This window comes from Pantherophis guttatus, chromosome 1 (assembly GCF_059756535.1).
Source record: "Pantherophis guttatus breed Tessera chromosome 1, ASM5975653v1, whole genome shotgun sequence".
NCBI classification, from domain to species: Eukaryota; Metazoa; Chordata; class Lepidosauria; order Squamata; family Colubridae; genus Pantherophis; species Pantherophis guttatus.
In genome coordinates, this window is record NC_142063.1 from 133,340,174 (window position 1) to 133,354,466 (window position 14,293).

At 43.3% G+C, this 14,293-nt stretch overlaps 1 protein-coding gene across 1 annotated transcript in view; it reads right to left on the minus strand.

Moving 5' to 3' along the window:
• TMEM163 (transmembrane protein 163) overlaps positions 1 to 14,293 on the minus strand; it is a 101,300-nt gene that overhangs the window by 41,816 nt on the left and 45,191 nt on the right. The window lies entirely within an intron of this gene.

A 14,293-nucleotide genomic window follows, 5' to 3' on the forward strand; every position in this document is an offset into this window, starting at 1 on the left:
AAAGCACTCGGCACAGAGGAGCCAACACTGTACTGGTCTTTCCGCCCTGACAGCTACACCGGAAGCCAGCTTGACTCATATTCCTAAGACATCCAGTTTGGGGCACTTAGTTTCTGCTTTAAAGATATTCCTTAGTTTTAGCTTTTCACATTTCACGATCACGTTGCTTATGTCGTTGTAAAGCCAAAAACTTCTCTTTCAGTGCTGTCTCCATCAGTTACCAGAATTCCTTATAGTTGATTGTATTATCACCTCCACATATATTCATAGAAGTTCACTGCTCTTCCCACATCTCTTCCTCCAAGCTTATATCCCATAACTGTAGCAAGAATTACAAAACTTAATAGTTTATATTTAGCCTCCATTTAAGAGAGGATGCCCTGAAGCTAAATATTTCACAAATCCAGGATGATTGGAAATTGGTCCTCACAATAGTATATTTAACACTTTCACATTGCTTTGTATTTCCTTTTTTTACCAATTCAGCATCATTACTTCATTGACCACAGTTGGCACTTAAGTAACCTAGTGTGACAGATAAAATCAAAATTCTAGCTTAGAATAATAATAAGAAATTTGCTGACACTATGTTACTGGAAAGCCAGAAAAGGCGACTGCAATATCAGCATTGCCAATATGTGAATTCCCATTTGACTTGAGGTGATGGGAAACAGGCCTTGCATGATATTGACAATTATTCTACAAAAATTTATTCAATTGGCTATGAATTACTTTTATCCTGAAATATCTGTAGTCTTATTTTTGAACAATTGCCTCCCCAAGGTCATCCGTACCTAAACAGCAATTTTAACACAGCCTTTCAACATCTCCGTACTACAGTTTCACTAGTGTTTAATATATACTGCATTAAATCGCTGCGAAATCTTTCATCCATCACCTAGAGGTGTTTTAGAAACTCAAGCCTTTCTACATAAAACTTAAGCCTGTACACATTTTTAAATAAAAACAAGTGTTATTTGGAAGCTTCTTTAAAAAGCCAACTAGCACTAAGTAGAGAGAAAGCATAATGGTAGAGCTTTTAAAATTATCCACCTGAGAAATTAATGTTGCTGAATTAGAAATCCCAGCAGTGGAAGTTAATCTCAGGGAGTTGTGAGAGTTGTAATTCAAATGTATCTGAAGAATACAGCAGTAGTGGGTTTTTACTACTAAGTAGTGGGTTTCAGTAGCAGTAGTGGGTTTCAGATTATGTTACTACCAGTTCGTCACGTGCACGCTCATTTCTTGCACACACACACCCGGTTCATGTGCGCGCCTGCCTTCCACGCATGCGCCCGGCCTCAAAAACATGCCTAAATAAGATGGCATAGAGCCAGGGTGGGTGGGCAGGCCCACCTGTGATTTTGGCTACCAGTTCGGGTGAACCAGTCCAAACCAGCTGAATACCACCTCTGTAAGACAGGTAATGTAAACTGATCCTGAAACTAATCAAGGAGAGAAGCATCCTGGAATTAAGGAGAAACTTCCTAACAGTGAAAACAATTAACCAGTAGATCAGCTTGCCTTCAGAAGTCATGGGCATTTCATCACTGGAGGTTTTTAAGCAAAGGCTGGACAGTCACCTATCTGAAATGGTCACAGTCCAAGTAAAAAACCAGCAATCACAACCAGGATCAGAAACCAGATGACAGGAATAGTCAAAGAAATAGTCAGAAAAGGCCAGAGGAACAGTCCCACATGCCTGTCTAGGCTGACAGACTGAGCCAAAAGCTGGGTCTACCCAGTAACAAGGGCGGGACTTAACAACTATGACGGGCTCAGTCTATCAACCTGAACAGACGAGCACATCCATCCACCCTGGCTGCTGTCTCCATCCACAATGGAGAACATATGTTCCTTTAACCATGAAATGCTTAATCCACCTATTTATTTTTAGTTCCGGATAGTAAAATAAGAAAATAAATGCTAGATATAAACACCTATATTTTAAATTGTACATCAATTAATCATATATAAAGTATAGCATCCTCATTATAAAAAAAGAACTGTTCGTATTTTAGTAACAAACCATAAAACATAGTTTGCTGTCATAACATGTTTCTCAGTTTTACTTTTATGTAAAAAAAATCAATTTATAAATTGAATAGAAGCAGTATTTTTTTTAAACAATACTGACTCTGCTCAGGCAATACGTGCAACACTTATGAATTGGTGATGATTCACCACACAAGAAAGTCCTCATATATAAATAGTCTTCCCACTGCAGACAATCTGTATTCAGAAATTATTTCCTCAATGGTATCAACCTATACAATTTATAGGGAGTGTATTTCTCACAGCTTCTTAACTGTTGACAACAACAAATGGAGGCTTCACTTGAACTGGAGTATTACTTAGCCATTTTAAACAAAGTGAACTTGATTCCCTATTGAGATTATCCAAGGCCATTCTCAATTACATTTCTAAAAAAAAAATAGGGTTAAGTTCTGTTTCCAATGGACACACAAGGCAATTCCTTATTAAATATTTCTCTTTAAGCAATTAGCTCCTGTCCATCCACATTATTATGATCACTACAGAAATATATCCTTTCCATTTTCTTAAAACTTGAATCAGAAACATCTCTATCAATTTAGAAATATTAATGTTTTTCCTATATTGGGTTGGAAATTTTTTAAAAATATTAATAACTCTTGCAACTTTAATGAATCTATTTGTCTTGACTGTCTACCAAAAATCTGTGGAAAATCACATTTTAGTTATTAGTTGATTGCCAAATTTAGGTAGCATAAACTTGATGGAATCAGGATCCTCGGTATTATTGCCTCCTTGATTTATAGTTTTTGCCTGAGAGAACAAATCTAACATAGCAGTAAAAGCAAAACAATATGTTTCACCCTCTAACGAGTTCAATGATATCAGAGTTGATCAAGAAAGGGATCTTGGTCTCATGTTAAATAACCCAATTCAAATATAACCCCACTGTGACAGGTGTGTAAAAACAAATGTTAAGAAAAATTGTCAGTATAGTAATAAAACTGTAATACAGCTGCAATTGATGTTCTGACCATCACACTTCAAAATTATATTATCAAAATGAAATCAGTGCGTCAGTGTATATACAGGTACGGTAGTTCTCGACTTAAAACAGTTCATTTAGTGACCATTTAAAGGCACTGAAAATAGTGACTTATGACCATTTTTCACACTTACGATCTTTGTAGCATCCCCATGATCATGTGATTAAAATTCAGACACTTGGTTCATACTTATGACTGTTGCAGTGTCCCAAGGTCATGTGATTACCTTTTGCAACCTTCTCACAAGCAAAATCAATGAGGGAGCCAGATTCACTTAACAACTGTATTACTAACTTATCAACTGCAGTGATTCACTTAACAACTCTGGCAAGAAAGGTCATAAAATGGAGCAACACTCACTTAACAAATGTCTCACTTAACCACAGAAATTTGGAGCTCAATTGTGGCTGTAAGATGAGGACTATCTGTAGTAGATGGAAGAATAGAGCTGAAAATTCTACAGTAATGAACAATTAACTTAGGCTTTACTATTGTTCAATATATATTCAATATATGTATATTATTAATATATAAATCAAAATATAAAATGTAACTGAAAGTAAATGTGATAGGGAAGTGGGGGAGGGAAAGGAAGGAAGGAGAGAATTGTGGAATAAAGGTGAAAAAGGGGGAAAGCATTAACTTCCAACTCTTTTCAACACAGTAAAATAAAGGTAATAAAATTATAGCTTCAACTCTTTACTCTTGCATTCTTGGCATATACTAACCATTTCTGTAACAACAAACACAGGCTTTACTATCACCAACATTTGGTCAATAACATTAACCACTCTGCAATTTATATAAGTGTATATACAGCAATGCTTTGTTGTAAACCTTGTATTGTATAACATTTGAAAAACAACACTACCTAATCACCTCCTAATTTTTCAGCAAATGAAATGTAGTGACAACAATATGTCTAACTGGGAATATAATAAAGCCCTTGGTAATTACTACTCTTGACTCAATCTGTTCTAAGAGCAATAAAGGTGTGGCAACAGAATTAAGGATTAAAAAAAACCAGTGATGCATGCAAATACAATCTGCAAATGTTTTCACTTGAACGTGACAATACATAGAGATCATGTTGCCTTCCTCATGTTATCCGCTGTATTTTTGCAATATGTGTTTTGCAAGGAATTGGAACCAATTTTAGCAGCTCTCTGCAAAGTTAATTAGAATATTCACTGAACTGTGATGACACTACACTGAATAGAAGGATCGTTGGTCTTACCTGATACGTTCCTTCTCGTTGAGTGGAGACAGCAGCCAGCGTGGGTAGTGCCCATCCAATCAGCTTGAAGGACTGAGCCTGTCAATTTTTCTTAGTCCCGCCCTGTTGCCGGGCATGCCCAGTTTTGGCGAAGACTGGAAGACAGACTCGGTGTGTGGGACAAAGGAAACAAGACAGAAATGCAGAAAAGTTTTTTAAGTCCAGCGTGCAAAAAAAGAGGGAAGGGTCTGGCTGCTGTCTCCACTCAACGAGAAGGAACGTATCAGGTAAGACCAACGATCCTTCTCCATTGAGAGTGGAGACAGCAGCCAGCGTGGGACATACCCAAGTTCACTGTCCCGATGATAGGGGGGGATCACGCTGGACCGCATTGTTCTCTCCGGCAACAACTCCCTGCAGAACCCGGCGACCAAACGAGGCTTCAGCTGACGCAAACTGGTCGAGTTTGTAGTGTCTGATGAAGGGGCTAGGAGAAGACCACGTGGCAGCCCTACAAATTTCCAGCAACGAAGCCTGCGTCGCCCAAGCTGCCGTCGTAGCTGCGCTGCGGGTGGAGTGAGCTGTCAATCCTGAAGGTCGTGGAAGGGATCTAACATCATAGGCCGTGGCGATAGTCTGGCGAATCCAACGACCGATGGTTGAAGACGAGACCTTACTGCCTTGAGAAGTAGGTAAGAAGGATACAAAGAGAGACTCCGAACGACGGAAGGGAGCCGTCCTCTTCAGGTAAACCCGCAGTGCCCGTCGGACATCGAGAGAGTGCCAACGACGTTCCCGAGGGTGAGTCGGCCGGGGACAGAAATTAGGCAGGATAAGCTCCTGGGCACGGTGGAACACGGAGTTGATCTTTGGCACGAAGGTCGGGTCCAAACGGAGCACCACCCGGTCTGTGTGGAAAACGCAAAGATCCGGACGAGTAGACAAGGCGGCGAGCTCAGAAATGCGGCGAGCCGAAGTAATGGCCACCAGGAAAGCAACCTTGCAGGTGAGAAGTCTGAGGCTGGTAGTCTGAAGAGGCTCGTATGGAGGACTCGTAAGAGATTGTAAGACCAGAGGAAGGTCCCAGGTAGGGTAGCGATGCAGAACAGGGGGGCACAAGTTCTTTGCTCCCCGAAGGAACCGACGGATCAATGGATGATGAGCGAGAGACGACAAGGAGCCGCAGGTGAGTACCGAAGATAAGGCTGCAATGTGTCGGCGGAGAGTGTTAGGGGAGAGGCCTTGGGAAAGGCCTTTCTGCAAAAACATCAGAATATGTATAATAGACGGTTGTAGAGGTATAACACCGACTTGATCACACCAGTTACAGAAACTCCTCCAGGTGGCAGAGTAAATGCGTTCTGTAGAAGGTCGACGGGAGGATAATAAGGTATGTACAACATCTGCCGGGACTTGAACCTCCCTCAAAGTGCACCGCTCAATCTCCAAGCGGTTAGATTGAGCCAGGCCGGGTCTGGGTGCTTCAGAGCGCCCTGCGAAAGCATATTGTCTGAGAGAGGAATGCGCCACGATGGGGTCACCGATAGGGACACGAGGTCCGCAAACCAGGGTCTCCGAGGCCAATGAGGAGCAACAAGGATCACTTCCGCTCGCTCGGATAGAATCTTGCGGATGACCCTGGGAAGGAGGGTCGTCGGAGGAAATGCGTACAGAAGGCCCGACGGCCATGGAGTTCGAAGAGCGTCGACACCGGCCGCTCGAGGATGTGGATACCGAGAAAGGAACAGCGGAAGTTGAGCGTTCTCGTGAGTTGCGAACAGGTCGATTACTGGGCGGCCGAAGCGACGAGACAGCTCCTGGAAGAGAAGTGGAAGGAGATGCCATTCCGCATTGTCTATCCGCTGGCGACTCAACCAGTCCGCTTGAACATTCTGTACCCCGGATATGTGTTCCGCCCGAAGGGAACACAGGTGGCGCTCTGACCATACACCCAACATGACTGTCAGAGTCAGAAGAGACTTCGATCTGGTGCCCCCCAGTTTGTTCAAATGAGCCTTTGCTGCGACGTTGTCGGTGAGGACGAGGACGTGGGCTCCGGAGACCAGGTGACGGAATGCCCTTAGAGCGAGAAAAACCGCCTTCAATTCCAGCCAATTGATGGGATGACGAGCTTCCGAGGTTGTCCAAGTCCCTTGAGCCAGTTGACCCTGACAATGGGCCCCCCAACCCAGGAGACTGGCATCTGTCGTCACCACTACCCTCGAGGTTTCGAGGAAGGAACACCCCGCCGAAAGAGCAGGGGAGCGCCACCACCGGAGGGATCTTCGTACCGCCGGAGGAAGTGGGATCGGCTTCAATGAAGTGCCTCTGCCAGCCTTCTGCAAAGGTAAGAGAAACCATTGGAGTTCCCTGGCATGGAGTTGGGCCCATGGCACAATAGCTATCGCAGATATCATCTTACCTAAGAGTTGAGATAAGACATAGGGGGAAACCACCCGACTCCCTTCAACCTGGTAAATTAACTGCCTCAGACTAGCTTGCCTATCGGGAGAAAGAAAAACCTTGCCCTGAAGGGAGTCAATCAGGGCACCCAAGTGTACTAATCTAGTGGAGGGGGAAAGGTGGCTCTTCTCCAAGTTAACAGAGAAGCCGTGAGCCGCTAGTGTCTCAACCGTCAGGCGAATATCCAGGGCAGCCTGTTGTACAGAAGGGGACAGCAGAAGGATATCATCTAAATAACACATTAGGCGGACGGAACAGAGACGGAGTCGAGCCGCCAATGCAGCCAGCACCTTCGTAAAAGTGCGAGGGGCAGAAGATAGGCCAAATGGAAGGGCCCTATATTGGTAGTGAGTTCCGTTATAACAAAATCTCAAAAACTGTCTATGGGATGGGAGGATAGGAATATGAAGGTAAGCCTCTGTTAGGTCAATGGAAGAGAGGAGATCGCCCCTCCGCACACCGTCTAGAATAGACTTCAATGATTGCATTTTGAATCTTCGATACACAACGTATCTGTTTAAACGTTTGAGGTCCAGGATAGGGCGCCACCCCCCCGAGGATTTGGGGACCAGAAACACCCTTGAATAGAATCCCGATCCTTCCTGACCCGGAGGTACAGGTTGAATTGCCCTGATAGATAGGAGATGCTGAATCGAAGAATCCATGAGGGATCTCCTGGCGGGATTACGAGAAATCGGGCAGCAAACAAAGGCACGAGGGGGGGGGCAATAAACTCAATGGCCAACCCAGATCTTAAGGTGGCGTGGACCCACTTATCCGAAGTGGATTCTTCCCAGACAGTGGCAAAGAGACCCAATCTACCACCAATGGGAGGATTCAAAGGGCAATCAGCGACGGCGACGGGCGAAACGACCTCCTCCCCCTCGAAAGGGCCGCTTGAAATTAAAAGAGCGCCCTCTAAATGATCTATCGGAAGAACCCCGCTGTCTGCTGAAAGACCCATCTCTCCTAAATGTGGGAAAAGGAGAAGAGGAAGAGGACCCCCCATCCGCACCTCGAGAGAAGGAGCGAGAAGGATAAGGCGAGAAACGGGGAGCTCCTCTCCGGAAAGCAGCAGCTAAAACCTTCTTTTTGTCCCTGGTTTCTGTGAGGAAAGGCTCTAAAGCATCTCCGAAGAGTTTCGTGCCCTTGAAGGGCACCGAAGCCAAACGCCACTTGTGTCTGGCATCCGCCTGCCAGTGACGGAGGTACAGCAGACGACGAGCCGTGACCGCCGAAGCCAAAGATTTAGCGGAGAACCTGGCAGCATTCAGAGTAGAATCGGCTGAAAATTGCACGGCAGCCACAATTTTATTCAGGTCTTGCCTGATACGAGCATCTCCTGGAGCTAGCTTGTCTTGTAATTGACGCAACCACAGCAAAGTTGTCCGATTGAAGAAGGATGCTGTGGTGGTAGCTTTAATCGCCCAGGAAGAACTTTGAAAAGCCTTTTGAAGAACCTGATCCGATCTGCGTTCATCAGGGCGGAGTCCTTCGTCCGGCTCGCCCGGAACATTGGAGTTAGGAAGAAGCGCTGCCACTGGAGCATCTACCGAAGGGATTTGAAGAAGAGCTTCGAGGTCCGAGGATACTTGAAAGTTCCTTTTGTCGTTAGACGAAGGGAGGGGAGCAGAAGCTGGGGACTCCCACTGTCGTTTCACTACATCCAGAAAGAGAGGAGGAGTAGGAACGGAAGTTATAGGTCTAGCTGGTTCCGCGAACATCGGGTCCAACGATGCAGAGGAGGAAGAAGGGGGTACTGGATCAGCGTTTGGAGAGGATAAACGAGCCGTGTTGACAGCCTTGAACAGCAACGATTTGAATAAGGCCTGAGGAAAGAGGCCTGTGAAAGCAGGCTGATCAGGAGGAAGGTTCTCATCTTCTGATAGGTCAGAATCAGGATCTCCCTCATCGATCAAGACTGAAGGATGACTGTAGTGAGATGACGTAGGGGAGGCGGATCGAACAGAATGTGAACATCCTTCTTCACCGTGGTCCGCTGAAAAAGGAGAGGTGTCTCTGGCCGATCCATGTTGACCGAAGGAGGCAGAACGGGTGGCCAAGGACCGTTGAACCGCCGCCTCAATCATTTGTTGCAGCTGATCAGGAGGAACAACTGAATTCAAGGAAGAGACAGGTACAGGATCAGAAGAAGGAGCCCCCGGTACTGTTGCCGGATCAGGGACTGGCTGTTGAGAAACTGACTCAGGGCCCCACAAATCTTCCTCGGAAATAGTCACTGGACAATCTTGGAGAGAGAGCTGGTCAGGAGTAGGAGAACGAGGTATAGGGGCTGTGGATGGATTAGAAGGGACAGGTGGTTGCAGAGTGGGAGGAGGCAACTGAGCGCAGGCCTTGTCACATAATCTGGTCAAAACTTTGTCTCTACGTTGTTCCACTTTAGAAGAAGAAGAGGACAAGCCACGTGTGGAAGATTTGTGATGGGAACGTGAGAGTTGGGAAGACCTGGAACGAGACCTGGAATCTTCCAAGGTAGATTGCTGGGTAACAGACGTGGAGTCTGATTGGCCAACTTCACCTGCACTGGCCTTCCGGCCGTGCTTAGACTTTGAAAGGGCCTTAGGCATGGCAGAAAACAAGGTTGGAAGCGTAACCCACACACACCAGACTGTGCCTCAATAATTCAACTCTGAATATATGAAGGGAGCGAGAGGAACTCCACAGGAGATAATCCTAGAGAATAGTCACTGAAATAATACAATCAAGGCCAGACAGAATAAGTTGGGAGCGTAAAAAACTCCACTAACTGGAAAGTGAGGTGGGGGGGGGGGTCTTGCAAGGCGTTGCTGGAGGAGAGGCAATCCGTCAATCCAGCAAAAACAAATTAAGGCCACAGTCCTGTGACCGTTGAAAGTAACAGCACTTGTGGGGGCGTGAAGCTCCACTAAATTGATGGTGGCTAGTGCTTAAACCCAATTATCTGCAACAGAGTAAAGGGGGGGGCGTGAAGCTCCACTGGGCGTAACTTGAGAACCACCGGATTCAGGCCACTGCAGCGAAACTAGGCAGGGGGGGGGCGCGAAGCTCCTCAGCTGCAAGGACGCAGCCAGCAATCTGATAAGGCTGTGCAGAGCGGCCACGAGGCAGTCTAAAAGGAGCCGCAGTTGCCGGCTACAGGATTACAGGGGCGGGGGCGCGAGGCTCCTCAGCAGAAAAACTTCAGCCCGCCACTCTTCACATTCAAATTAAACCTCTGTGGTGAGCGGCCGTAAAAGGCTCGTTCCAGCAGAAATGGAGAATTGCAGGCCGCTAATCTGGTGCTCCCCCCCCAACGGCGGGAACTTTGCAGCCCAAAATGGCGGGCGCCGCTGATAGAATGCCCGCCGAAACTACGCTGGGCGAAAGAAGGATTTTACTAGGGAGAGAGAGGAGGGCGCAACAGCCAGGAATTGTCCCTCGAAGATCCGATGTCTAAATAGGCTCTCCCTTAAGGGGAATCTAGGGCAGGAATCCCCACGCCCCTGGCAGAGCCAGGGGAAAAACGAAGTTAACAAGGGCCCACTTTCTTACTCACGACTCGCAAACTCGAGGTCAGGACGGTCCAAGTCAGCCGGAGAAAAACAGATAAGGTTCAAATCGAATTGCCAGAGCACAGTCAAACAGTCCAGGTCAGGAAAAACGGAGATTTTTAACACGAAGAGATAAAGAGAGAATTTTAGCTAGAGAGAAGTCCCACACACCAGCCAGCGCTGAAGGACTGAGCCAAAAACTGGGCATGCCCGGCAACAGGGCGGGACTAAGAAAAATTGACAGGCTCAGTCCTTCAAGCTGATTGGATGGGCACTACCCACGCTGGCTGCTGTCTCCACTCTCAATGGAGAACAAGATTATCAATATCAGTCATATAACTAGTGGGTGGGCTTGTTAGCTTGTGGTTACCTTACAGTCTGACAGAGCTGTCAGAAATTCAAATCTTGTTTTATTCATTTAATATAAGAAGTTTTTAAAAAGAAAAGGAAACCAGTTATTTAATTTTTATTAAATGAACTAAAAATAGTGCATTTTACATTCCAAATGACATCAACAGAATTTCAAAAAGCTTCATCCTTTTGCATAGAGTATGCCTCTACATTTCTAAATTCATTAGGGAACATAGTGACCATAGTGTTTTAGGCATAATTGCGTACTCTTGTCAGAAATTCTCCACCTATGCACATAATTTCAGGTATGTAGATTAAGATCTGATGGATAGGATATTTTGACAAGGTTTGAAATGCATAACAATATCTTATTGATTGCTTTTTTTTTTAATTTGGGGAATAGCTATTTCTGATGGGCTAATTAGGGGATAAATTAGCTATAATTAAGGTGATAGGTCTCAGAATGGATAATAAGCTTAACAAAGATCCACACAGTATTCAAGTAGGAGATTTAATAGGTGTTAAAGTTCAGAAAGATTGACAATTTCCTTTACATATACATAGCAGGAGGGAAGTAGTCATACACATTTACGAAAACGCATCTGGAAACTAGAACATGCACATGCTTAACATATAGACTAGCATGCTTATTCTACTTATTCTAACTTAAGGAAAGAAAATGTGGAGAGAAAAGAAACAGTATTGACAGAATACAAGGAAAAGGGTGGTTACATAGAGCATTTAGAAAATAAGTTGATAGAGTATAAATTAATAAGAGAAGAAAAAGAAAAATAACTGCTGAGCAGAATTATCAGTTCTAGATTGGGAAGTTTGAGGACAATTGATGTCTCAGTCTACATAGGCTAGACTTTGCAATCTATAAAATAGAGCCAATATATGCAAGATCAAATGCCTCTTATCTTTGTGGTGCCTGCAACATCTTCTGGACTCAGTGTCTGCCTGAAATGAAGAGAAGACTAAACAGAGGCTAAATTCATTATTAGGGTAATTGGGCACCCAATCCTATTCAACTAGCTTTAATTGTATGATAATCAATAATACAACTAGTTAACATTGCTCTCATCATAGGTTCTTTCACCACTGAAAGAAATATCTAATCAGCAAGAGAAATGTACTTGCATTCATCTTCCTTGACTCTGACGTTCTCCATATATGTGTACTTAAACTATAATATTCCTCAGGCAGCATGGCCTTTGCTGAGAAACCTGGAAGTAGATATCTAGATGTTGTCCGGGGTGTGTGTGTGTGTGTGTGTGTGTGTGTGTGTGTGTGTTACATGCTGTATCTCAGGAACTTCATTAAATACTCAAGGACCAGAATGATTAGGAATACAGGTAGTCCCGACTTACAACCATTCATTTAGTGACCTTTCAAACTTACAACCACATTGAAAAATGGGACATATGATTGTTTCTCACACTTATGACCATTGCAGCACCATTGTTTATGTGAACAAAATTCAGACAGTTGGCAACTGGCATATATTTATGTCCCGGGGTCATGTGATCACCTTTTGTGACCTTCTGAAAAGCAAAATCAAGGCGGAAGACAGATTCACTTGGCAATCCTATTACTAACTTAACAACTGCAGTGATTCACTTAACAACTGTGGCAAGAAAAATTGTAAAATGCAGCAAAATTCATTTAACAAATGTCTCCCTCAGCAACAATTCTGGGCTCAATTGTGGTCATAAGTCGAGGGGAACCTGTACGTCAGACACAGAATCTGGCTGGGGATTCAGCGAGGCAAAGATCATCTAAACGCGGTCTCTTATGCATCAAAATGATTAAGGAAAGAAGTAGCATTTCTGTTTCTGAAGAAGGGAGTTTAGCTGAGAGAATAAAGAGTTCAGAATGATGCAAGGGTCAACAAGAAATAGAAGGAAGACATAATTTTTTACAGCCAGATCGTAATGCTGAGGGCCGGCAGAGCAAAGAGAATCACTCAATATGTTTGCAAAGTTATTTATAGGACTCTCGATGCAAGTGACAAGAGCTGATACTATAGAGCACTTCATTATATCTGTTTCTGAAATATAAATGATATAAATGTATATAAGTATTATGTATATATAAAATATATACACAAATCATACTCAATAATTTATATATAAAAATATCACAAGGCTTACTACCAATGCCTATGTTAACATTTAATATCATTTATCTTTTAATTGCTTTACCCAGCAAATTTAAAATAGAAGTATCTTTCACCTACCTATTCTATAAGGAAATTGAGAAACATACAAGAAAATATCAAAGCACTATGATTCAGAATTATTCATGCTTAGCCTAGTGATTCATGTTTATTCTAATTTACAGTATATTTACTTAGCTATTGAATATGAAATAGCGGAGTGCAATATGATTATATCTATCTAATGATTCCAAGTAATTTCACACAAGATTATTTACTTTGTATTTTTTCTGCCCTAAATGTTGCAGTGGCAAAATGAATTACGGCTCCATCCTTTTTTCCTATCCACAGGGCCCTTGTTTCTGTTATTTACAAAATAATGAGCAATGCAAGAGGTAAAGATATACTGTAAGTATAAATTTAGTTTGTCCCTGACTGTATAATTGTTTATGCATGTTTGACTTCTAATGCCACTTTTCTGATCAAACTTACTCAACCATAGACTAGGAAGTTCAAGATCAGCACTCGTGCCCTGATATCCTAGAACCTAGACTAGGTGAAATTATGATAAATAAAGCCATGGCATATTACATACAGTACTCAGTTCTTTCTCCCATTTTCAATGAGGTTACAAGGTTCTTCAGAAGATACTCCATAGAACTCATTTGCTCATGCCAGTTCCTAAGATTTGCTAGGCAGGTGTACATCAGAGTTGTAACAATTATTTTAACCTCTGATCTTTTCTTACTGGTACTTTCCCTCTATAAGCAACTTCCTACGGTACTGTTTCATTACATAAAACATGGAAGTGTTTATTTTTTCTGCATACATGCCCAAAATCATATTCAGAAGCAAGCATGTTTTCTACATCCCCTACATCCCCAACATTTACACTTGCACTTGGTTTACTTCTCCTTCCAATCACTGCCTCTTGTAGGAAACTCTCCTTCGTAATGAATAAAAAAGTGTATAAGAGGATAAAACCTGTATCTTTTCTGCCCCAAACAAATAATCTGATCAGCATGGGGTGACACCTTAACCAATTGCAACCTCAGCAGGATGAATGAATAGAAATCATGGATTTTCCATATAGCTACATACCTGGTAATTATACACCTAAAACAAGTACCTACCTTCACCCATTTTTGTGGTGAAATACTAAAAGTCAAATAGCAGTTTGCTGAAAGTTTTATTAAAGGAAAACGGTCCACAGGGGAAAAAAGCACCACCTTAGCAGATGATTAACGTTATACTTCGAATCTAATATGATAGATCATATTCTGTCAGTGGAATAAGATAAAATCAAAATAATGAGTTACTGCTGCACCTTTACACAAATTATGCTTTGATAGATTGCCTGCTTTGAGATCACCCACTGTGCAACTTAATGCAGCAGGGCCAGTCTGCTCAATGTGAATTTCAAGCTGCAGGTACCAATGTATGCATCCCCCACTGAAGGATGCATCCAAGGTTTTCAGCAACCGCTGTTCAAAGGAACTATATTACATATGGTGCTTTCCTGTGGTGCTGTGAA